At 39.4% G+C, this 25,170-nt stretch overlaps 8 non-coding genes and 1 pseudogene across 8 annotated transcripts; all 9 read left to right on the forward strand.

Annotated features, from left to right (window-relative positions):
- Positions 1 to 11,111: 11,111 nt before the first annotated feature.
- LOC140547279 (U6 spliceosomal RNA) lies at positions 11,112 to 11,212 on the forward strand (annotated as a pseudogene).
- A 1,503-nt stretch (positions 11,213 to 12,715) lies between these two features.
- On the forward strand, positions 12,716 to 12,822 carry LOC140547271 (U6 spliceosomal RNA). Its single transcript, XR_011978450.1, has one exon. It is a non-coding gene; the product is annotated as a U6 spliceosomal RNA (small nuclear RNA).
- A 1,495-nt stretch (positions 12,823 to 14,317) lies between these two features.
- Positions 14,318 to 14,424, forward strand: LOC140547268 (U6 spliceosomal RNA). The gene has a single exon (XR_011978447.1). It is a non-coding gene; the product is annotated as a U6 spliceosomal RNA (small nuclear RNA).
- Positions 14,425 to 15,918: 1,494 nt separating this feature from the next.
- On the forward strand, positions 15,919 to 16,025 carry LOC140547280 (U6 spliceosomal RNA). Its single transcript, XR_011978457.1, has one exon. It is a non-coding gene; the product is annotated as a U6 spliceosomal RNA (small nuclear RNA).
- A 1,493-nt stretch (positions 16,026 to 17,518) lies between these two features.
- Positions 17,519 to 17,625, forward strand: LOC140547281 (U6 spliceosomal RNA). The gene has a single exon (XR_011978458.1). It is a non-coding gene; the product is annotated as a U6 spliceosomal RNA (small nuclear RNA).
- A 1,493-nt stretch (positions 17,626 to 19,118) lies between these two features.
- On the forward strand, positions 19,119 to 19,225 carry LOC140547282 (U6 spliceosomal RNA). The gene has a single exon (XR_011978459.1). It is a non-coding gene; the product is annotated as a U6 spliceosomal RNA (small nuclear RNA).
- Positions 19,226 to 20,717: 1,492 nt separating this feature from the next.
- On the forward strand, positions 20,718 to 20,824 carry LOC140547283 (U6 spliceosomal RNA). The gene has a single exon (XR_011978460.1). It is a non-coding gene; the product is annotated as a U6 spliceosomal RNA (small nuclear RNA).
- A 1,493-nt stretch (positions 20,825 to 22,317) lies between these two features.
- LOC140547284 (U6 spliceosomal RNA) lies at positions 22,318 to 22,424 on the forward strand. The gene has a single exon (XR_011978461.1). It is a non-coding gene; the product is annotated as a U6 spliceosomal RNA (small nuclear RNA).
- A 1,493-nt stretch (positions 22,425 to 23,917) lies between these two features.
- LOC140547285 (U6 spliceosomal RNA) lies at positions 23,918 to 24,024 on the forward strand. Its single transcript, XR_011978462.1, has one exon. It is a non-coding gene; the product is annotated as a U6 spliceosomal RNA (small nuclear RNA).
- Positions 24,025 to 25,170: the final 1,146 nt, after the last annotated feature.

The raw sequence follows: 25,170 nt of genomic DNA on the forward strand, positions 1-25,170 counted from the left end.
CGCCTCCTCTAATTCACATGGCTAAAGGTTGACGGGTGGAGCAGGGAGGTAGTCATGCTGAAAGAGCTAAAAGCCACGCCCACCGCTCGGAGCAGAGAGAACAGAGGACCTTCATTTCTGTATCAAAAACACAGTGATGGGTTAGAAGATAAGACAGTTTTTGGCTCCACTGGCAGCGAGAAATGACGTCAGTGTGGTTTTTATCTATTGTTTTTGCACCGTAATGTTCAATTTAATAATCTACGATTTTAAATTTGTTAAAGACAAATAAGATGGGGTGGTGATCATCCAATATCCAGACCTCACTAACGCTCTTGTCATTAAATGCCATCAAATCCTCACAGGAAAATCTGTGCAAATAAGTGAATACATTTTCTACAGGTTCACTTTTTTAAATAATGTATCATGATGGGGGGGAAAACTATTGCATATTCATTTAATTCTCAGCAATATGTTAAATTAAGCTACTAAATAGCAATTATACTGCATTTAACAAAGGGTGCACAAACATAATAATAATAATAATAATAATAAAAAGATGCTTCGTCGCTATACTGTTACTGGGCCGCTACACTGCTTTGGGGCTGCACTGTTCGGCAATGTCTCTGTTTAATTTTTGAAGATGGGAGAAAAGCAGTCATTGTGGACGATGGCCTGGTATCAGTGTCTTTGCTCATTGAGCAACAAGAAAAGTCGAACAATGATCATGGACTTAACAAACCTTAGAATGGATAACTAACTAGAAAACCTTTTTTCGCAGAAAAAAACATGATAATAGACTGGGTGCTAGTGTCTTGACAGAAGTCGGCCACCAAGGTAAAAGATTCTTGCAGATTGTATTTGAAAGGTTAGTTTGAAAGATTAGTTTAAAGCCAGTCGCCGAAGAACAATTGCAATAAAGCTTTGGGCGATAAAGACCAGGAGCAGGGGCGGATCTAGAAAAATATTAATGGTGTGGCAAGAGGGGGGCTGGAATTTTTGAGCGGTGGCACCATAGGGCAGACGTATATATACTGAATTTAATCACAGTTTGATGAAAAATAGTTGCTGCCATTTACAAACTCGTACAAACTTAATCTCATGCAATCAATGTGTTGAATTTGAGGTTTCACGTGAAATCTTCATAACTGGAATGTGACCATACAATGAGATCTCACTTAATAGAAGATTGAAGTATGGTTACACCACTATAGGTAGGAATTATCAATGGCATTAATGTAAGACACAGGTGATGAGTGGTACATATGTGAGAGGGAAAGCAAACAGTTTTTGACTGTGTCAGAGTGGCAGCGCTGCAGGCAGCATTTGTACAAGAAGAAACTATCCAAAGAAAAACATATTTATGAAGATCTCTACACTGAGCTGTACTGAGGTGAGCATAAATACACGGTGGTAATAAATGGATCATGACACTCAAACAAGGTCCTGGACATCGCTTTTACTGTTTATTTAGAACACATATTCTCCCCATTTGCCCCTTAGCAGCTTGAACAGATTTATGTTATATATGTAAAAGAAGAGAAAATAAAAAAAACAACATTAACCATCTCCTGTCTTTCTCCTTCCACTTCTTCTCTCTCTCCTTCCCCCTTATCCTTCTCTTCTCTCTACATTTACGGCATTTAGCTGACGCTCTTATCCAGAGCGACTTACATAGTTACTCATATTACAGAGGAGGGCCAATGCAGTGTTAGGAGTCTTGCCCAAGGACTCTTATTGGTGTAGTGCACCCAGGCTGGCAGCTAGTGGTTTTATCTGTTGCGCCACACCAACCACCTCCTCCATCTCTTTTCTCTCTCCTTTCCCCTTATCCTTCACTTTTCTCCCCCCTTTCACCTCTTTTCTCTCCATCCACCTTATCCTTCTCTTTTCTCTCTGCTTACCCCTCATCTTCATCGTTTACCTTGCTCAGTTGTTCATTTTCTGTTTCTCCCACTGAGAAATTACTATATATGCTACATTTTCTTTCTGTAATTTCTGTTAGATTCAAAGTAACTTTAGCTACAATGTTTTTCTTGACAGATGTTGAATCAACAGTGGCTTTTATATCCAACTTTACACATGACTAACGTCAGACCTTTAGCTGACATTACATGTAGTGTTCTTCCACCTGATTTTTATCATCTCAACATCAACATCGCAACTATTCTAGCACTGTGCTTTTATTAGAGATTTATTGATCGATAGTTAATTAATTTTAACCTATTTCCTCTTGTGTCTCATTTCCTCATGACTTCTGGCCATAACTTTTTAATTTAATTTGTTGCTGCCAATTGGGGTGGCAGCAGGGTGGCAAGCCTTTCTTTGAGGGTGGCATTTGCCACCCCATGCCACCCTGGCCTATGACAAGGAGGAAATATCAGAACTGCAAAAGCAATAACATCTATTACCCCAGCTGCCTTTATCCTGCTTTGAAGCACAGCGGCATGTGAACATCTTCATATGATTAACCTGTTCTTCACCCTCCTAGTCTGTCTCAGGCTACATCCTACTTCAGTTATCCTGTTTCATACACATGCTCATTTATTTCCTAACATAGACCCAGATATAAGAAACTTCCCTGTTCCACTTAAATATCAGTAGGCTTGCAAAGCACAATGACTCTTTGCTGCATTACTATAAGCTCACTTGATCTGAAACCTGGTTAAATAACTTTCCTGTATATCATCACATTTCCTATTACAGGACTGAAGAACCTGGCACAGGAGACTCTCTGTTTATTAAAAAAGAATATTAATAAAAAAGAATAAATCCTACCCGCTATTGTACAGAAAACCATTTTTCTTGAGTTATTCAAAGTATTTGACACAATAACAATATCCTGCTATAAAAGTACTATGATATTCATAATATTGATATTCATAATGTGGAGTTAGAATGGTTTAGAAGCTATCTGTCACGAAAAACGGTGCAAAGTTCCAGGCCCTCATTATCGTGCCCTCCCCTGGGGCGATCCCAAACCGCCTGCCACAGGCCCATATAAGGACTTCCTGGTTGTTTGTGTTCATTCACTGTTCATGTGTTGCACCTGGGACTGGGAGCATTTAAGGAGCTCCATGACGGCCACTCTTTGCCGTACACTGAATCTCATTGAATCCTTGGATCTCCAGGGATCATCTTAACTCCCCACGCATTGGTGGCGTGTTTAGGTTGGCAAGTGATCCCTTCTTAGTCAAGTGATACCACAGTCTGGTTCGAGAGGCAAGCGTTATACGTTCGCTTCCTGCTCATGGTCCTAGGCGACCCCGGTTCTAGGCAGTCGCTGCTTACTCAGGTTTGGCTCGTCTCATTTTCTAGTTAGGCAGCTGGCTCTCCAGCCACCCCTGTTTGTTTACAGAATGTGGCTCTGCACCTAGTTTGTAGTTACCCCTGTTGCCCAAGCTTCAGGCAGCTGGCGCTCCAGCTACCCCTGTAGGTTCACAGAGCGCAGCTCTGGATCGAGTGTATTGTTACTCCTGTTGCTCAAGCTTCAGGCAGCTGGCTCTCCAGCTTACCCTGTTTGTTTACAGAGTGTGGCTCTGCATCTAGTTTGTAGTTGCTCCTGTTGCCCAAGCTAAGTACAGAACCCTCTTTAGTTCACCCTCGTTATTATTCCCGCAGTAACTTCCCTGCTGCTCCCAGTCCCAGGTTTATGTTCGCCACCTTGTTTGCCACGTTCTGTTGTGTTCTCTGTTTTGACCCTTAGTTGCTGCCCTTTGTTCTCTGTTAGCACCTGCTTTGTGTTTGTTACGTTTAATAAACGTTCTTGCTTTGTTCCATCTCTGTGAGTGTTCATCCTATCTTGTCTAGCCGTACACGCCATGACACAAAGCACATGCTCCTGTCTAAAGACTGGCTAGGTCAGACAATGCGGGCGAACACTTGCGAGAGGGTTTTATTAACAACAAAACAGGGGTAAACACAAGAAAATGCAGCAATGTTACAGGGAATAAGAAACAACCAAAATACAAACGTGACAACACAACGTGGAAAAAAATAACAAACACACCTGAGGCTGGTGGGACATACGGAGTTAGACTTGAATGGGGGGAATGAGAAGGGGAGGCGGAATGAACACAAACCAACCGGCAGAGATTGGGGAAAACGAGGGACAACAAAACCACGCTCGTCAGGCGCTACGGAATTTACGTGATGTAGAACAAAGGAGCTGAGAGATCAGCTGCAGAACCCAGAAGGATAAACCAGAACCGACCTTACACGTGGCACGCCCATGAACAGTACGATAAACTTGAACTTAGCAGGGCTAGGAAGCCGCTCTGAACTTGAGCTTGACCTTGAACTAGAACTTAACGCCAACGCAACAGGATGGCTCAGAGTAAACAAATCTTCTCAGCTGTTTTGATAGCAGTACCACTTTCATACTCATCACTACTCCACAATTTCTTATTCAGGATTATTATTTTGTATTATAATTAGTATTAATGTTATTACTATTTAGTAGCTTAAATTAACAATTTTTTGTAACAATGTTTTGAGTGAGGCTAACAAAGCTTACCAGAATACCACTTCTCAGCCTATTGTTTGCAAATGTCTGATCTGCAGGACAAGCTGGATGGCAAACCAGGAACTGTTGTGTTTTAATTTTCACAGAATCATGGCTTTATAGCAGCATTCCTGCCATTCCTATCGCCAAACCAGGAGCTGCAGTTGATAAAGGTCGGGACATGGAGAGTGGAGTAATGTGTAAAAACAGGGAAATACAAAAGCAGCGTATCCATCTGAGTGGGGACACCAGCTGCATTTTGCGGATCTGCACCACTGTTAATACAATGTTATTAGTTAATAAATAAGTAAAGTAAGATCAATTTTGTAAAAACCCGGTTGCAATGATTTAATCCGGATTAATTTTTTGCATAAATAAAATAACATTAGGTGTTCTTCATTTTCTCAGGCTTGTGAAAACAAAGACACTACATTTCAATAAAACAGTGGGTTCCCGAAACCGACAGTCTGGAAAAAGTGTTTGGTCACCCTGTGGATATTTTAACTGATCACCAAGAAAACTCTATTAGCAGATTTTGGACTGTTATGTCTCACACAATTTGCTTTAGTTTCTCTCCTCTCCTACTTACTTGTTCTTGATTGTTACCTGGTGACCTGGTGCACTCACCACTGCTGAGAAAATGCCAAAACTGTGATGCTTCCGACTAGAAGCATGAGATCAACGGTAAGAAAAATGAGAAGAACACGAGAAATGTGAGCATCTAACATAAACACAATGGGTTGGTTTTCCAGACAGGAATTAAGCCTAGTCCTGTACTACAGAAGACTCCCCATTGAAAGGACATGGTAGTCCAGTACTAAGTTTAATTGCTGTCTGAAATAAGATTATTGGGTTAAATAGAGGGTGGAATTGTGCAGTGTTTGAAATACCAGTTAAACTGTAACAGTAAACTGCACTTAAGCAGTCCGAGGTCCACCTTTTCCATCATTTTACACCCACCGCTCAGAACACACAGAAAAGACATTCCTCATACCTGGATCAAAACCACACTGACGTCCTTTCTCGCCGCCAGTAGAGCCAAAACCCGTCTTATCTTCCAACTCATCAGTGTGTTTTTTGAAACAAAAAAGAAGGTCCTGTACTCGGTCTGCTTCTAGCGGTGGGTGTGGCTTTTAGCTCTTTCAGCATGACTGCCTCACTGCTCCGTCATTCAACCTTTAGCCATGTAAATAAGAGGAGGCACCCCCTATTAAAAAAAAACCTAACTGACGTTTCAATCGATATGTAAGCCTAACCGCATGGTTGTTAACCATTTCATGCTGAAAAAAGTAAAACACTATAAAACTTATGTTGGGTCTAAAATGATGAAACATGGTATAATTGTACTTTAGATAAAAAATATTATTTTACCCCTTTTATTCTCAAACATGAACCTTTAGATTGGTGACTTAAAAATTCACTAAAACGTCCTCTGATTGGTCTAAAATTATGGATTTGTTTTTATTTATGTATTTGATTAATGTCTTAACAGCATACAATGTATCTATTTCTAAAAAGTATCAAATTGATCTTGTTTACACTTTTAAGCTCCAAAATTAAAAAAAAATCAGGGAAAAAAATGGTTCTGATGGGTTAAAAATTATGAATTATTTTACGTATATGTCTCTAAAGAATGTCTAACCGTATAAAATGATTTTTTTCTCAAAAAGTGTAAAAATTACATTTATACATACATTTATGTCCAAAAAGTGAATGTTGTCTGATTGATCTAAATCAATGAAATTAGGGATAACTGTACCTTGGATGATTGTCTATCAATGCTGATGTGATTTTGTATTTTTACTGAAACTTTCATGGTTTTTCATGTAATTCTGTAATGAGCTAAAGTTTCTAGAATTTTTCAAATTCACTTTTTTTTGGAATTTGTACTTCTTCACATTGTACATGAACAATTGATTCCCTTTTGGCAATAGACCTTCTTTTTTCTCTCTTCCAGCTTTTGTTTTCGTTTTTTCACTTGTGTCTTATGTGTTTGTGTTGACTGAGAGACATGAGCTATTTCAACCATGCCCCTTGTGGTATATAGTGGTACAATAACCTTCTGACTACATGGAAGAGGCTCTAGATAGTGGCGTATGCCTTCTTCATTCATTTTCTATTAGTCTGGCCCGGAATCTATATACTCCATGTTTACAGTCTCTTTAGGTCCAAGAGAATGAGAGAGAGATATAGGGAGCACTTATTATCAAACTAGTTTTGACAAGTCCTCTCGACCAATCAGATCGTGCCATGTCATCAAGCCACGCCCAGCCAATCAAAAGCGTGCATTTTTACCGGAAGTCCTGCCTAGTGTATTTTCCCGTCAGATTTTAAAGACGCTGTCCAATCGGATGGCTGGGGCACTTTTCATCAAACTTATTTGACAAGTCCCTTCTGACATCTGTTATCCATTCTCACATACCAATGCTGTGCCACGTGTACCTGCATGTGTATGTGTGTGTGTGTGTGTGTGTGTAAACATTGTATATAATGGGAAGCCTAGCTGGGATCAAAAGGTCCTAACCTAGTCCCCAGACCCTCAGTCAGACCCTGATCCAGCAAAATGTTTTTACAGGTCCCTTCGGACATCTGTTACCCATTCTCACACCCCACCCCTGTGCCACGTGAGAGAGAGAGAGAGACTTGATCAGAGATTTTTAGACTTTTACGTACAATTCAATCACGTATTACACACAATGATTTGGTAACATCTTGTAAAAAAGGCGACCAATCAGGTGACCGAGATACAAACGATCGAGCAAATCAGAGTATGCAACGTCATACGTCTCCACCAATTCATTCTACAGACCCTGTAGGCCGATGGATTTAAAGGGTCAGTGTTTGTGCGGCGGTTAGGGTTAGAAGATATAATAATTATAAGCCACAATAACCATGGCTTCTGTCACAGATACACCCAAAAAAATACGCCTGACTCTAGCTAGAACAAAAATGCGCTTGAAAGACAGACGCGATTCTTGTGTGGCGTTTGTCTAACGGTGGTTATTTCAGGTTCTATTTTGATGGGCCGACGTTGAGTTTTTCGGATGCCTCTGAACCTTTTACCTTGCAACGCGATAAATGGCATACTTTCAAGACATTTTGGTTGTATGTATACTTATATTAAATTTAGATATTCGGATTGCAAAGTGATATTGTGGATCCTTTCTGTCACAGGTCATCAATAGCATTTTGTCATCATTATGACCTGCTACATCTTGTTGCCTGTGGAAATTGTACATTCATTATTCAAATATTGCACAGGGCTTACCTGGAGTGGAGTCCCTCTTTTCCAGAGAAGTAACACATAACAGCACTTCTAGCTATAATCAGAGATGACCCTCTCCAGCCTATGAACACTGCTGCACCTATCTGAAGAATGAACAAAATCTTCAGCCCTCACCACTCCATGTGCAGTGCTTTTAAGAAAGGAGAGGAGATGAGGTAATGATGTTAAGCAAAAATGTCATGACACAAAACAAAAAAGTTGAGAGAGAAACGTGTAGGAAGGAAAGGAGATTTGGGCAAATTCTCTCTATCCCAAACCTTGATTACTTTATAACTTTATAACTACTATATAACATTCCTAAATGACAAATGTGAAAGGATAGAAGCTAGTCCAAGCATTGAATGGAGGATCCAGTAGTTTACAAAGTTTGATGTTTTGACAACAGTTTCTACTTTTTGGTTCTTAAAACATTGTATTGACATCATAGTTAAAACGCCAAAGCACTCTGTGAAGTTAAATTAATAACAACTGCTTCTGAGCTCTTCTGAAATGTTGAATTGTGGATGTAGCTGTAGTATGCCTATGACTAACACTTGTTACACTGTTTTTACATAAAAATTTAATTTTATCAAGCTAATATCAGCATAATAATGTATACAATTATTAACTTTACCTTTCAGAAATTTCATTTTACTATTCTGAGAATAAAATCTTGAAAATATGGAGTACCATGTAAATGTATGGGCACCCCTGGTCAAAATACTGATCTTCAAAAAGCATAATTTACAGATAAAAGTCTTTTTTTTTTTAAGGAATGTTATTGTGCAATTTTTGTTTTGTACAAATACAAAGTGAAAAAAAAGCACCATGAAAAAGTTTCTACAAGTTTCTACAAATTCTACAATGGAATCTTTGGAGGTGTTACTAAGTACAGTGGGGAGAACAAGTATTTGATACACTGCTGATTTTTCAGGTTTTCCCACTTGCAAAGCATGTAGAAGACTGTAATTTTTATCATAGGTACTCTTCAACTGTGAGTGATGGAATCTAAAACAAAAATCCAGAAAAATACATTGTATGATTTTTAAATAATTAATTTCCATTTTATTGTGGGAAATAAGTATTTGATCATCTATCAACCAGTAAGAATTTTGGCTCTCACAGACATGTTACTTCTTCTTTAAGAAGCCCTCCTGTTCTCCACTCATTACCTGTATTAACTGCACCTGTTTGAACTCGTTACCTGTATAAAAGACACCTGTCCACACACTCAATCAGTCAGACTCCAGCATCTCCACAATGCCCAAGACCAGAGAGCTTTGTAAGGACATCAGGGATAAAATTGTAGACCTGCACAAGGCTGGGATGGGCTACAGGACAATAGGCAAGCAGCTTGGTGAGAAGGCAACAACTGTTGGTGCAATTATTAGAAAATGGAAGAAATGCAAAATAACGGATAATCTCCCTCGGTCTGGGGCGCCATGCAAGATCTCACCTCGTGGAGCATCAATGATCTTGAGGAAGGTGAGGAATGAGCCCAGAATTACACGGCAGGACCTGGTCAATGACCTGAATAGAGCTGGGACCACAGTCTCAAAGAAAACAATCAGTAACACTCTACGCCGTCAAGGATTAAAATCCTGCAGTGCACACAAGGTGCCCTTCCTCAAGCCAACACATGTCAAAGCCCGTCTGAAGTTTGCAAATGACCATCTGAATAATCCAGAGGAGGAATGGGAGAAGGTCATGTGGTCTGATGAGACAAAAATAGAACTTTTTGGTTTAAACTTCACTCGTCATGTTTGGAGGAAGAAGAATGATGAGTACAACCCCAAGAACACCATCCCAACCGTGAAGCATGGCGGTGGAAACATCATTCTTTGGGGATGCTTTTCTGCAAAGGGGACAGGACGACTGCACCGTATTGTGGAAAGGATGGATGGGGCCATGTATCGTGAGATTTTGGCCAACAACCTCCTTCCCTCAGTAAGAGCACTGAAGATGGGTCGTGGCTGGGTCTTCCAGCATGATAACGATCCAAAACACACAGCCAGGGCAACTAAAGAGTGGCTCCGTAGGAAACATCTTAAGGTCCTGGAGTGGCCTAGCCAGTCTCCAGACCTGAATCCAATAGAAAATCTTTGGAGGGAGCTTAAAGTCCGTGTGGCCCAGCGACAGCCACGAAACCTGAAGGCTCTGGAGGAGATCTGTATGGAGGAGTGGGCCAAAATCCCTGCTGCAGTGTGTGCAAACCTTGTCAAGAACTACAGGAAACGTCTCATCTCTGTAATTGCAAACAAAGGTTTCTGTACCAAATATGAAGTTTCTTTTTCTGGTGTATCAAATACTTATTTCCCACAATAAAATGGAAATTAATTATTTAAAAATCATACAATGTATTTTTCTGGATTTTTGTTTTAGATTCCATCACTCACAGTTGAAGAGTACCTATGATAAAAATTACAGTCTTCTACATGCTTTGCAAGTGGGAAAACCTGAAAAATCAGCAGTGTATCAAATACTTGTTCTCCCCACTGTATAGACCATACAAGGTGTCCAAACTTTTGTATCAGGCCCTTTTACCTTTTAGAAATGGTAAAATTAAAACTAATCTAAAATGAAAACTAATCTAAAGCTGTATATAAAATAATCTAAATTATATATATATTTTTAAAAGATGTTACCAAATCATTGCGTGTAATCCGTAATTGAATCGTACGTAAAAGTCCAAAAATCTCTGATCAAGTCTCTCTCTCTCTCACGTGACACAGGGGTGGGGTGTGAGAATGGGTAACAGATGTCCGAAGGGACCTGTAAAAACATGTTGCTGGATTAGGGTCTGACTGAGGGTCTTGGGACAAGATTAGGACCTTTTGACCCCGGCGTGGACTAATGACGTAACACGATCTGATTGGTCGAGAGGACCTGCCAAAACTAGTTTGACGAAAAGTGCCCCCTATATCTCTCTCTAGAATGGCTTGTGGGTGGTGTTTCGTTGTAATGTACAAGGCTGTATTAGTATAATAGAAATCAAATTAAATTGAGTTGTATGTTATTAGTCAAAACAAAATCTTGTATTTCTAAAATAATTAACCTGTAATGAAAGTTAAGCCATGCAATGTAACCAAGGTTCAGACGTCCACATATTAATAATAATAATAATGAAACAATAAGAATTACCAAACCCAGACCCAAGAAATGAAATAAAGACCTTAAAACTATTAAAGAGAGATGTTAAAACGAATACTATTTATTTTGAATATTGGAAATAACTGCATAATGGTTTTATATGCAGTTTGGGGCCCTTTAGAGGTAAGAAGGTGGGCTTGTGTGCACTAACCATGATCAAGAAAAAAAGCAACTGGCCCAGGTATATATGCCAGACGTTTGGGCTCCCAGTTCGTGCTTGCTACGGCAGCACATATACTAAAATTGGAACGATACAGAGAAGATGGCCCCTGCGCAAGGATGACACGCAAAATCGTGAAGCGTCCAATCTTTTCCTCCTGGCATCAATAACGATCAAAAAATGCCCCAAAAATCTTTCTAGCAATCTTCCATTATGTATTTTCGGTTGGCTGAGCTGAAATCCATATACATCACCACTAAACGGCGCTCTAACACAGCACATGTTGCGTGCTCCGCTTTACCTACATCATTTTTCATTATAAAGGGCTTCAGAAGAGTGTAGTAATGCTTCAACACAGAGAAATTTGAAAGCAGGATATTCAGGACTGTCAGCGTGGACTTACACTTTGAGAGAAGTCACTTTAAAAAGACTAAAAGGTAAAAGAACACTCCATCGCTATAATAACCAGTATCGCGCTACAGCGGCAGGTCTGACAAAACTAGGCCGACCGAGGGTGCTGCGAAGACGGTTAAAAGCAAATATCGGTGACGGCTGCAGAAGTTACAAAAACAATGTGTTTAGGAACTCTGGGCGATTGCTGTGAACTGACGCGCAGTTAAATGTTGCGAGCAAAACGATTTATTATCAAATTAAAGCTACATTTTTCTTTTTTTTCACCTGGTTGTTGTTCGAATCTTTCGTACCGTACTGTTCTCCCTACCTGATCGCTGGCTGCTACTTATTCATGCTCTTTACACTCTGTTTACGTACGAGATGCTGTTTACAAAACCAGACTGATCTGCGTTAGCATACGCTCCTGTACTCCCGCTTTTACTCTTCCTTTCGGTGCATTTACATTTACCACATTTAGTAGACGCTCTTATCCAAAGCAACTTGAAAAAGTGCTTTGCTATTTACTCTGGAATAACCTTAGCGAGTTTGAAATGACTAAAAATTCATATATACTTCTAACCACAGATATTGTAAAACACAAGTCATTGCAATATTGTATGTCCTACCTATTCTGCACCAAAACCTTAGCCCATCTGTGTTTCGTTTTAATGTATAAAGCTGTATTAGTATAATGGAAATAAAATTTAATTGAGTTGTATGTTACTTGTCTGAACAAAATCTTGAATTTCTAATATGATTAACTTGTATTGGAAGTTAAGCCACGCAATGTAACCAAGGTTCAGACGTCCATATAATAATGATAATAATAATAACAAGCCAAAGAACCCAGCTAAAGAACAGTTACACGTTCATTTGTGAGTGGCTTCACATATTCCTTTAGGGGGTTTTGGGAAATTTTGGAAAATTGGGGAGATTCAAGAACTAGAAAGGAAGTATTTATCCTTATGAAGCTTTTGAGAAACTCACCCCTTGTTGAGGTGTCGAGGGTCCACAAACTGCATATCTCCCAGAATACACCTTGAGAGGTCGTATTCAAGAGATGAAAGAAAGACCTTAAAACTATTAAAGAAAGACATTAAAACTAATACCATTTACTTAGAATTTCGGAAATAACCGCATAATGGTTTTATATGCAGTTTTGGGCCCTTTTGAGGTAAGAAGGTGGGATTGTGTGCACTAACCATGATCTAGAAAAAAAGCAACTGGCCCAGGTATATATGCCAGACGTTTGGGCTCCCAGTTCGTGCTTGCTACGGCAGCACATATACTAAAATTGGAACGATACAGAGAAGATTAGCATGGCCCCTGCCCAAGGATGACACGCAAAATCGTGAAGCGTCCAATCTTTTCCTCCTGGCATCAATAACGATCAAAAAATCTTTCTAGCAATCTTCCATTATGTATTTTCGGTTGGCTGAGCTGAAGTTCATATACGTCACCACTAAGCGGCGCTCTAACACAGCACATGTTGCGTGCTCCGCTTTACCTACATCATTTTTCATTATAAAGGGCTTCAGAAGAGTGTAGTAATGCTTCAACACAGAGAAATTTGAAAGCAGGATATTCAGGACTGTCAGCGTGGACTTACACTTTGAGAGAAGTCACTTTAAAAAGACTAAAAAGTAAAAGAACACTCCATCGCTATAACAACTAGTATCGCGCTACAGCGGCAGGTCTGACAAAACTAGGCCGACCGAGGGTGCTGCGAAGACGGTTAAAAGCAAATATCGGTGGCGGCTGCAGAAGTTACAAAAACAATGTGTTTAGGAACTCTGGGCGATTGCTGCGAACTGACGCGCAGTTAAATGTTGCGAGCAAAACGATTTATTATCAAATTAAAGCTACATTTTTCTTTTTTTTTCACCTGGTTGTTGTTCGAATCTTTCGTACCGTACTGTTCTCCCTACCTGATCGCTGGCTGCTACTTATTCATGCTCTTTACACTCTGTTTACGTACGAGATGCTGTTTACAAAACCAGACTGATCTGCGTTAGCATACGCTCCTGTACTCCCTGTTTTACTCTTCCTTTTGGTGCATTTACATTTACCACATTTAGTAGACGCTCTTATCCAAGGGCAACTTGAAAAAGTGCTTTGCTATTTACTCTGGAATAACCTTAGCGAGTTTGAAATGACTAAACATTCATATATACTTCTAACCACAGATATTGTAAAGCACAAGTCATTGCAATATTGTATGTCCTACCTATTCTGCACCAAAATCTTAGCCCATCTGTGTTTCGTTTTAATGTATAAAGCTGTAGTAGTATAATGGAAATACAATTTAATTGAGTTGTATGTTACTTGTCTGAACAAAATCTTGAATTTCTAATATGATTAACTTGTATTGGAAGTTAAGCCACGCAATGTAACCAAGGTTCAGACGTCCATATAATAATGATAATAATAATAACAAGCCAAAGAACCCAGCTAAAGAACAGTTACACGTTCATTTGTGAGTGGCTTCACATGCTCCTTTAGGGGGTTTTGGGAAATTCCGGAAAATTAGGGAAGATTCAAGAACTAGAAAGGAAGTATTTATCCTTATGAAGCTTTTGAGAAACTCACCCCTTGTTGAGGTGTCGAGGGTCCACAAACTGCATATCTCCCAGAATACACCTTGAGAGGTCGTATTCAAGAGATGAAAGAAAGACCTTAAAACTATTAAAGAAAGACATTAAAACTAATACCATTTACTTAGAATTTCGGAAATAACCGCATAATGGTTTTATATGCAGTTTTGGGCCCTTTTGAGGTAAGAAGGTGGGATTGTGTGCACTAACCATGATCTAGAAAAAAAGCAACTGGCCCAGGTATATATGCCAGACGTTTGGGCTCCCAGTTCGTGCTTGCTACGGCAGCACATATACTAAAATTGGAACGATACAGAGAAGATTAGCATGGCCCCTGCGCAAGGATGACACGCAAAATCGTGAAGCGTCCAATCTTTTCCTCCTGGCATCAATAACGATCAAAAAATCTTTCTAGCAATCTTCCATTATGTATTTTCGGTTGGCTGAGCTGAAGTTCATATACGTCACCACTAAGTAGCGCTCTAACACAGCACATGTTGCGTGCTCCGCTTTACCTACATCATTTTTCATTATAAAGGGCTTCAGAAGAGTGTAGTAATGCTTCAACACAGAGAAATTTGAAAGCAGGATATTCAGGACTGTCAGCGTGGACTTACACTTTGAGAGAAGTCACTTTAAAAAGACTAAAAAGTAAAAGAACACTCCATCGCTATAATAACTAGTATCGCGCTACAGCGGCAGGTCTGACAACACTAGACCGACCGAGGGTGCTGCGAAGACGGTTAAAAGCAAATATCGGTGGCGGCTGCAGAAGTTACAAAAACAATGTGTTTAGGAACTCTGGGCGATTGCTGCGAACTGACGCGCAGTTAAATGTTGCGAGCAAAACGATTTATTATCAAATTAAAGCTACATTTTTCTTTTTTTTTCACCTGGTTGTTGTTCGAATCTTTCGTACCGTACTGTTCTCCCTACCTGATCGCTGGCTGCTACTTATTCATGCTCTTTACACTCTGTTTACGTACGAGATGCTGTTTACAAAACCAGACTGATCTGCGTTAGCATACGCTCCTGTACTCCCTGTTTTACTCTTCCTTTTGGTGCATTTACATTTACCACATTTAGTAGACGCTCTTATCCAAAGCAACTTGAAAAAGTGCTTTGCTATTTACTCTGGAATAACCTTAGCGAGTTTGAAATGACTAAACATTCATATATACTTCTAACCACAGATATTGTAAAGCACAAGTCATTGCAATATTGTATGTCCTACCTATTCTGCACCAAAATCTTAGCCCATCTGTGTTTCGTTTTAATGTATAAAGCTGTAGTAGTATAATGGAAATACAATTTAATTGAGTTGTATGTTACTTGTCTGAACAAAATCTTGAATTTCTAATATGATTAACTTGTATTGGAAGTTAAGCCACGCAATGTAACCAAGGTTCAGACGTCCATATAATAATGATAATAATAATAACAAGCCAAAGAACCCAGCTGAAGAACAGTTACACGTTCATTTGTGAGTGGCTTCACATACTCCTTTAGGGGGTTTTGGGAAATTCCGGAAAATTAGGGAAGATTCAAGAACTAGAAAGGAAGTATTTATCCTTATGAAGCTTTTGAGAAACTCACCCCTTGTTGAGGTGTCGAGGGTCCACAAACTGCATATCTCCCAGAATACACCTTGAGAGGTCGTATTCAAGAGATGAAAGAAAGACCTTAAAACTATTAAAGAAAGACATTAAAACTAATACCATTTACTTAGAATTTCGGAAATAACCGCATAATGGTTTTATATGCAGTTTTGGGCCCTTTTGAGGTAAGAAGGTGGGATTGTGTGCACTAACCATGATCTAGAAAAAAAGCAACTGGCCCAGGTATATATGCCAGACGTTTGGGCTCCCAGTTCGTGCTTGCTACGGCAGCACATATACTAAAATTGGAACGATACAGAGAAGATTAGCATGGCCCCTGCGCAAGGATGACACGCAAAATCGTGAAGCGTCCAATCTTTTCCTCCTGGCATCAATAACGATCAAAAAATCTTTCTAGCAATCTTCCATTATGTATTTTCGGTTGGCTGAGCTGAAGTTCATATACGTCACCACTAAGCGGCGCTCTAACACAGCACATGTTGCGTTCTCCGCTTTACCTACATCATTTTCATTATAAAGGGCTTCAGAAGAGTGTAGTAATGCTTCAACACAGAGAAATTTGAAAGCAGGATATTCAGGACTGTCAGCGTGGACTTACACTTTGAGAGAAGTCACTTTAAAAAGACTAAAAGGTAAAAGAACACTCCATCGCTATAATAACTAGTATCGCGCTACAGCGGCAGGTCTGACAACACTAGACCGACCGAGGGTGCTGCGAAGACGGTTAAAAGCAAATATCGGTGGCGGCTGCAGAAGTTACAAAAACAATGTGTTTAGGAACTCTGGGCGATTGCTGCGAACTGACGCGCAGTTAAATGTTGCGAGCAAAACGATTTATTATCAAATTAAAGCTACATTTTTCTTTTTTTTCACCTGGTTGTTGTTCGAATCTTTCGTACCGTACTGTTCTCCCTACCTGATCGCTGGCTGCTACTTATTCATGCTCTTTACACTCTGTTTACGTACGAGATGCTGTTTACAAAACCAGACTGATCTGCGTTAGCATACGCTCCTGTACTCCCTGTTTTACTCTTCCTTTTGGTGCATTTACATTTACCACATTTAGTAGACGCTCTTATCCAAGGGCAACTTGAAAAAGTGCTTTGCTATTTACTCTGGAATAACCTTAGCGAGTTTGAAATGACTAAACATTCATATATACTTCTAACCACAGATATTGTAAAGCACAAGTCATTGCAATATTGTATGTCCTACCTATTCTGCACCAAAATCTTAGCCCATCTGTGTTTCGTTTTAATGTATAAAGCTGTAGTAGTATAATGGAAATACAATTTAATTGAGTTGTATGTTACTTGTCTGAACAAAATCTTGAATTTCTAATATGATTAACTTGTATTGGAAGTTAAGCCACGCAATGTAACCAAGGTTCAGACGTCCATATAATAATGATAATAATAATAACAAGCCAAAGAACCCAGCTAAAGAACAGTTACACGTTCATTTGTGAGTGGCTTCACATACTCCTTTAGGGGGTTTTGGGAAATTCCGGAAAATTAGGGAAGATTCAAGAACTAGAAAGGAAGTATTTATCCTTATGAAGCTTTTGAGAAACTCACCCCTTGTTGAGGTGTCGAGGGTCCACAAACTGCATATCTCCCAGAATACACCTTGAGAGGTCGTATTCAAGAGATGAAAGAAAGACCTTAAAACTATTAAAGAAAGACATTAAAACTAATACCATTTACTTAGAATTTCGGAAATAACCGCATAATGGTTTTATATGCAGTTTTGGGCCCTTTTGAGGTAAGAAGGTGGGATTGTGTGCACTAACCATGATCTAGAAAAAAAGCAACTGGCCCAGGTATATATGCCAGACGTTTGGGCTCCCAGTTCGTGCTTGCTACGGCAGCACATATACTAAAATTGGAACGATACAGAGAAGATTAGCATGGCCCCTGCGCAAGGATGACACGCAAAATCGTGAAGCGTCCAATCTTTTCCTCCTGGCATCAATAACGATCAAAAAATCTTTCTAGCAATCTTCCATTATGTATTTTCGGTTGGCTGAGCTGAAGTTCATATACGTCACCACTAAGCGGCGCTCTAACACAGCACATGTTGCGTTCTCCGCTTTACCTACATCATTTTCATTATAAAGGGCTTCAGAAGAGTGTAGTAATGCTTCAACACAGAGAAATTTGAAAGCAGGATATTCAGGACTGTCAGCGTGGACTTACACTTTGAGAGAAGTCACTTTAAAAAGACTAAAAGGTAAAAGAACACTCCATCGCTATAATAACTAGTATCGCGCTACAGCGGCAGGTCTGACAACACTAGACCGACCGAGGGTGCTGCGAAGACGGTTAAAAGCAAATATCGGTGGCGGCTGCAGAAGTTACAAAAACAATGTGTTTAGGAACTCTGGGCGATTGCTGCGAACTGACGCGCAGTTAAATGTTGCGAGCAAAACGATTTATTATCAAATTAAAGCTACATTTTTCTTTTTTTTCACCTGGTTGTTGTTCGAATCTTTCGTACCGTACTGTTCTCCCTACCTGATCGCTGGCTGCTACTTATTCATGCTCTTTACACTCTGTTTACGTACGAGATGCTGTTTACAAAACCAGACTGATCTGCGTTAGCATACGCTCCTGTACTCCCGCTTTTACTCTTCCTTTCGGTGCATTTACATTTACCACATTTAGTAGACGCTCTTATCCAAGGGCAACTTGAAAAAGTGCTTTGCTATTTACTCTGGAATAACCTTAGCGAGTTTGAAATGACTAAACATTCATATATACTTCTAACCACAGATATTGTAAAACACAAGTCATTGCAATATTGTATGTCCTACCTATTCTGCACCAAAACCTTAGCCCATCTGTGTTTCGTTTTAATGTATAAAGCTGTATTAGTATAATGGAAATACAATTTAATTGAGTTGTATGTTACTTGTCTGAACAAAATCTTGAATTTCTAATATGATTAACTTGTATTGGAAGTTAAGCCACGCAATGTAACCAAGGTTCAGACGTCCATATAATAATGATAATAATAATAACAAGCCAAAGAACCCAGCTAAAGAACAGTTACACGTTCATTTGTGAGTGGCTTCACATACTCCTTTAGGGGGTTTTGGGAAATTCTGGAAAATTAGGGAAGATTCAAGAACTAGAAAGGAAGTATTTATCCTTATGAAGCTTTTGAGAAACTCACCCCTTGTTGAGGTGTCGAGGGTCCACAAACTGCATATCTCCCAGAATACACCTTGAGAGGTCGTATTCAAGAGATGAAAGAAAGACCTTAAAACTATTAAAGAAAGACATTAAAACTAATACCATTTACTTAGAATTTCGGAAATAACCGCATATTGGTTTTATATGCAGTTTTGGGCCCTTTTGAGGTAAGAAGGTGGGATTGTGTGCACTAACCGTGATCTAGAAAAAAAGCAACTGGCCCAGGTATATTTGCCAGACGTTTGGGCTCCCAGTTCGTGCTTGCTACGGCAGCACATATACTAAAATTGGAACGATACAGAGAAGATTAGCATGGCCCCTGCGCAAGGATGACACGCAAAATCGTGAAGCGTCCAATCTTTTCCTCCTGGCATCAATAACGATCAAAAAAACTTTCTAGCAATCTTCCATTATGTATTTTCGGTTGGCTGAGCTGAAGGTCATATACGTCACCACTAAGCGGCGCTCTAACACAGCACATGTTGCGTGCTCCGCTTTACCTACATCATTTTCATTATAAAGGGCTTCAGAAGAGTGTAGTAATGCTTCAACACAGAGAAATTTGAAAGCAGGATATTCAGGACTGTCAGCGTGGACTTACACTTTGAGAGAAGTCACTTTAAAAAGACTAAAAGGTAAAAGAACACTCCATCGGTATAATAACTTGTATCGCGCTACAGCGGCAGGTCTGACAACACTAGACCGACCGAGGGTGCTGCGAAGACGGTTAAAAGCAAATATCGGTGGCGGCTGCAGAAGTTACAAAAACAATGTGTTTAGGAACTCTGGGCGATTGCTGCGAACTGACGCGCAGTTAAATGTTGCGAGCAAAACGATTTATTATCAAATTAAAGCTACATTTTTCTTTTTTTTCACCTGGTTGTTGTTCGAATCTTTCGTACCATACTGTTCTCCCTACCTGATCGCTGGCTGCTACTTATTCATGCTCTTTACACTCTGTTTACGTACGAGATGCTGTTTACAAAACCAGACTAATCTGCGTTAGCATACGCTCCTGTACTCCCGCTTTTACTCTTCCTTTCGGTGCATTTACATTTACCACATTTAGTAGACGCTCTTATCCAAAGCAACTTGAAAAAGTGCTTTGCTATTTACTCTGGAATAACCTTAGCGAGTTTGAAATGACTAAAAATTCATATATACTTCTAACCACAGATATTGTAAAACACAAGTCATTGCAATATTTTATGTCCTACCTATTCTGCACCAAAACCTTAGCCCATCTGTGTTTCGTTTTAATGTATAAAGCTGTATTAGTATAATGGAAATAAAATTTAATTGAGTTGTATGTTACTTGTCTGAACAAAATCTTGAATTTCTAATATGATTAACTTGTATTGGAAGTTAAGCCACGCAATGTAACCAAGGTTCAGACGTCCATATAATAATGATAATAATAATAACAAGCCAAAGAACCCAGCTAAAGAACAGTTACACGTTGATTTGTGAGTGGCTTCACATACTCCTTTAGGGGGTTTTGGGAAATTTTGGAAAATTAGGGGAGATTCAAGAACTAGCAAGGAAGTATTTATCCTTATAAAGCTTTTGAGAAACTCACCCCTTGTTGAGGTGTCGAGGGTCCACAAACTGCATATCTCCCAGAATACACCTTGAGAGGTCGTATTCAAGAGATGAAAGAAAGACCTTAAAACTATTAAAGAAAGACATTAAAACTAATACCATTTACTTAGAATTTCGGAAATAACCGCATAATGGTTTTATATGCAGTTTTGGGCCCTTTTGAGGTAAGAAGGTGGGATTGTGTGCACTAACCATGATCTAGAAAAAAAGCAACTGGCCCAGGTATATATGCCAGACGTTTGGGCTCCCAGTTCGTGCTTGCTACGGCAGCACATATACTAAAATTGGAACGATACAGAGAAGATTAGCATGGCCCCTGCGCAAGGATGACACGCAAAATCGTGAAGCGTCCAATCTTTTCCTCCTGGCATCAATAACGATCAAAAAATCTTTCTAGAAATCTTCCATTATGTATTTTCGGTTGGCTGAGCTGAAGTTCATATATGTCACCACTAAGCGGCGCTCTAACACAGCACATGTTGCGTGCTCGGCTTTACCTACATCATTTTTCATTATAAAGGGCTTCAGAAGAGTGTAGTAATGCTTCAACACAGAGAAATTTGAAAGCAGGATATTCAGGACTGTCAGCGTGGACTTACACTTTGAGAGAAGTCACTTTAAAAAGACTAAAAGGTGAAAGAACACTCCATCGCTATAATAACCAGTATCGCGCTACAGCGGCAGGTCTGACAAAACTAGGCCGACCGAGGAGCTGCGAAGACGTTTAAACGCAAATATCGGTGACGGCTGCAGAAGTTACAAAAACAATGTTTTTAGGAACTCTGGGCGATTGCTGCGAACTGACGCGCAGTTAAATGTTGTGAGCAAAACAATTTATTATAAAATTAAAGCTACATTTTTCTTTTTTTTCACCTGGTTGTTGTTCGAATCTTTCGTACCGTACTGTTCTCCCTACCTGATCGTTGGCTGCTACTTATTCATGCTCTTTACACTCTGTTTACGTACGAGATGCTGTTTACAAAACCAGACTGATCTGCGTTAGCATACGCTCCTGTACTCCCTGTTTTACTCTTCCTTTCGGTGCATTTACATTTACCACATTTAGTAGACGCTCTTATCCAAGGGCAACTTGAAAAAGTGCTTTGCTATTTACTCTGGAATAACCTTAGCGAGTTTGAAATGACTAAACATTCATATATACTTTTAACAACAGATATTGTAAAACACAAGTCATTGAAATATTGTATGTCCTACCTATTCTGCACCAAAATCTTAGCCCATCTGTGTTTCGTTTTAATGTATAAAGCTGTATTAGTATAATGGAAATACAATTTAATTGAGTTGTATGTTACTTGTCTGAACAAAATCTTGAATTTCTAATATGATTAACTTGTATTGGAAGTTAAGCCACGCAATGTAACCAAGGTTCAGACGTCCATATAATAATGATAATAATAATAACAAGCCAAAGAACCCAGCTAAACAACAGTTACACGTTGATTTGTGAGTGGCTTCACATACTCCTTTAGGGGGTTTTGGGAAATTCCGGAAAATTAGGGAAGATTCAAGAACTAGAAAGGAAGTATTTATCCTTATGAAGCTTTTGAGAAACTCACCCCTTGTTGAGGTGTCGAGGGTCCACAAACTGCATATCTCCCAGAATACACCTTGAGAGGTCGTATTCGAGAGAAGAAAGAAATACCTTAAAACTATTAAAGAAAAACATTAAAACTAATACCATTTACTTAGAATTTCGGAAATAACCGCATAATGGTTTTATATGCAGTTTTGGGCCCTTTTGAGGTAAGAAGGTGGGATTGTGTGCACTAACCATGATCTAGAAAAAAAGCAACTGGCCCAGGTATATATGCCAGACGTTTGGGCTCCCAGTTCGTGCTTGCTACGGCAGCACATATACTAAAATTGGAACGATACAGAGAAGATTAGCATGGCCCCTGCGCAAGGATGACACGCAAAATCGTGAAGCGTCCAATCTTTTCCTCCTGGCATCAATAACGATCAAAAAATCTTTCTAGCAATCTTCCATTATGTATTTTCGGTTGGCTGAGCTGAAGTTCATATACGTCACCACTAAGCGGCGCTCTAACACAGCACATGTTGCGTTCTCCGCTTTACCTACATCATTTTCATTATAAAGGGCTTCAGAAGAGTGTAGTAATGCTTCAACACAGAGAAATTTGAAAGCAGGATATTCAGGACTGTCAGCGTGGACTTACACTTTGAGAGAAGTCACTTTAAAAAGACTAAAAGGTAAAAGAACACTCCATCGCTATAATAACTAGTATCGCGCTACAGCGGCAGGTCTGACAACACTAGACCGACCGAGGGTGCTGCGAAGACGGTTAAAAGCAAATATCGGTGGCGGCTGCAGAAGTTACAAAAACAATGTGTTTAGGAACTCTGGGCGATTGCTGCGAACTGACGCGCAGTTAAATGTTGCGAGCAAAACGATTTATTATCAAATTAAAGCTACATTTTTCTTTTTTTTCACCTGGTTGTTGTTCGAATCTTTCGTACCGTACTGTTCTCCCTACCTGATCGTTGGCTGCTACTTATTCATGCTCTTTACACTCTGTTTACGTACGAGATGCTGTTTACAAAACCAGACTGATCTGCGTTAGCATACGCTCCTGTACTCCCGCTTTTACTCTTCCTTTCGGTGCATTTACATTTACCACATTTAGTAGACGCTCTTATCCAAGGGCAACTTGAAAAAGTGCTTTGCTATTTACTCTGGAATAACCTTAGCGAGTTTGAAATGACTAAACATTCATATATACTTCTAACAACAGATATTGTAAAACACAAGTCATTGAAATATTGTATGTCCTACCTATTCTGCACCAAAATCTTAGCCCATCTGTGTTTCGTTTTAATGTATAAAGCTGTATTAGTATAATGGAAATACAATTTAATTGAGTTGTATGTTACTTGTCTGAACAAAATCTTGAATTTCTAATATGATTAACTTGTATTGGAAGTTAAGCCACGCAATGTAACCAAGGTTCAGACGTCCATATAATAATGATAATAATAATAACAAGCCAAAGAACCCAGCTAAAGAACAGTTACACGTTCATTTGTGAGTGGCTTCACATACTCCTTTAGGGGGTTTTGGGAAATTCCGGAAAATTAGGGAAGATTCAAGAACTAGAAAGGAAGTATTTATCCTTATGAAGCTTTTGAGAAACTCACCCCTTGTTGAGGTGTCGAGGGTCCACAAACTGCATATCTCCCAGAATACACCTTGAGAGGTCGTATTCAAGAGATGAAAGAAAGACCTTAAAACTATTAAAGAAAGACATTAAAACTAATACCATTTACTTAGAATTTCGGAAATAACCGCATAATGGTTTTATATGCAGTTTTGGGCCCTTTTGAGGTAAGAAGGTGGGATTGTGTGCACTAACCATGATCTAGAAAAAAAGCAACTGGCCCAGGTATATATGCCAGACGTTTGGGCTCCCAGTTCGTGCTTGCTACGGCAGCACATATACTAAAATTGGAACGATACAGAGAAGATTAGCATGGCCCCTGCGCAAGGATGACACGCAAAATCGTGAAGCGTCCAATCTTTTCCTCCTGGCATCAATAACGATCAAAAAATCTTTCTAGCAATCTTCCATTATGTATTTTCGGTTGGCTGAGCTGAAGTTCATATACGTCACCACTAAGCGGCGCTCTAACACAGCACATGTTGCGTTCTCCGCTTTACCTACATCATTTTCATTATAAAGGGCTTCAGAAGAGTGTAGTAATGCTTCAACACAGAGAAATTTGAAAGCAGGATATTCAGGACTGTCAGCGTGGACTTACACTTTTAGAGAAGTCACTTTAAAAAGACTAAAAGGTAAAAGAACACTCCATCGCTATAATAACTTGTATCGCGCTACAGCGGCAGGTCTGACAACACTAGACCGACCGAGGGTGCTGCGAAGACGGTTAAAAGCAAATATCGGTGGCGGCTGCAGAAGTTACAAAAACAATGTGTTTAGGAACTCTGGGCGATTGCTGCGAACTGACGCGCAGTTAAATGTTGCGAGCAAAACGATTTATTATCAAATTAAAGCTACATTTTTCTTTTTTTTCACCTGGTTGTTGTTCGAATCTTTCGTACCATACTGTTCTCCCTACCTGATCGCTGGCTGCTACTTATTCATGCTCTTTACACTCTGTTTACGTACGAGATGCTGTTTACAAAACCAGACTGATCTGCGTTAGCATACGCTCCTGTACTCCCGCTTTTACTCTTCCTTTCGGTGCATTTACATTTACCACATTTAGTAGACGCTCTTATCCAAAGCAACTTGAAAAAGTGCTTTGCTATTTACTCTGGAATAACCTTAGCGAGTTTGAAATGACTAAAAATTCATATATACTTCTAACCACAGATATTGTAAAACACAAGTCATTGCAATATTGTATGTCCTACCTATTCTGCACCAAAATCTTAGCCCATCTGTGTTTCGTTTTAATGTATAAAGCTGTATTAGTATAATGGAAATACAATTTAATTGAGTTGTATGTTACTTGTCTGAACAAAATCTTGAATTTCTAATATGATTAACTTGTATTGGAAGTTAAGCCACGCAATGTAACCAAGGTTCAGACGTCCATATAATAATGATAATAATAATAACAAGCCAAAGAACCCAGCTAAAGAACAGTTACACGTTGATTTGTGAGTGGCTTCACATACTCCTTTAGGGGGTTTTGGGAAATTTT

Source organism: Salminus brasiliensis, chromosome 24, assembly GCF_030463535.1.
Source record: "Salminus brasiliensis chromosome 24, fSalBra1.hap2, whole genome shotgun sequence".
NCBI lineage: Eukaryota > Metazoa > Chordata > Actinopteri > Characiformes > Bryconidae > Salminus > Salminus brasiliensis.